This window comes from Hyposmocoma kahamanoa, unplaced genomic scaffold, assembly GCF_003589595.1.
Source record: "Hyposmocoma kahamanoa isolate Upper Pololo Valley unplaced genomic scaffold, ASM358959v1 78, whole genome shotgun sequence".
Lineage (NCBI taxonomy): Eukaryota > Metazoa > Arthropoda > Insecta > Lepidoptera > Cosmopterigidae > Hyposmocoma > Hyposmocoma kahamanoa.
In genome coordinates, this window is record NW_020653945.1 from 8,835,292 (window position 1) to 8,836,491 (window position 1,200).

Here is a 1,200-nt window from a genome sequence, read left to right on the forward strand (position 1 = left end):
CACACACACACACACACACACACACACACACACACACACACACACACGTAAACACACAGAGTGATCAAGTGATCACACATACTGTAAACTAGGCAATATTACGTTATATAATTTTACCGTTTTCATAATTTTTAATTTTTATTTTGATATTGTATAACTTCCCTGCAAGCACTACCTTTTATTTTAATGATATTAAGTGACGGAACGAACAAGTCGTGCGCCGGATGGTAAGCTACACGCTTGTCCATAACAGTTGCAATGTCTTCAGAGCTTTAAATCGCAAAGATCTTAGTGGCACTGCCACTGCGCCCGTTACCCTGAGACATAAGTTGACAAGAACGATGTACCTGTAATTTCACTAGAACCCTTACCATTCAAAACCGGAACACAGTAATGCTGACATTACTGCTTGGCAGCAGAAATAGGTAAGGTGGCAGTACTTCCTTGGTACTTACGCCACATTTGAGCACATTTCAATTTATATTAGGGGAGAAATTGTGAGTAGCATGATAGGATATTCACCATTTGCCCTTCTGTTATTCCTCGCTTTGCTAGGATGTCAGCCTCATCATTCCCCTTTAGTCTAATACTCATTGGGTATGATTTATGGATATGCAATGTTGAACGCGTCTCAGTTTGCATTTCTCAGAAACGTTCATAGGATGGCTCGTGCGCCCATAATTCGTACTCTCGGTATAATAAAGCTGCATGAGATCATAAGTAAAAGTGTTTTATCACATGAAATTCATAAAAGTAATACGTACTACATGAAACAAATTATATAGGGTTATATGTAAAATACTTACTAATCAATATCAATTTACAAATAAAAAATGTAGAAAAAGATGTAATATTTTACAAAAAGTTAAAAGAGTTCCTTTTAGAAAAATGCTGTTATGACATCAGAGAATTTTTAGAAATTAAGTAGAATGTAAGAGATTTAGTTTTTCAATTTCAAATTTAATTTCCAATGACTAATTTTATATCCAATGACTAATTTTTATATCCAATGACTAACTTTATATCCAATGACTAATTTTATACCCAATGACTAATTCTAAACTTTAAATTAATTTTCAATATGTTTTCAATTAATATTCAATAGGACGTTGTGTATTTCATTTATAAAAGTTTAACTTTATTGGATATATTAAGTTTTAATTTTATGCTTTTGCAATGCCCTTTCAGGGCTAATGTTGA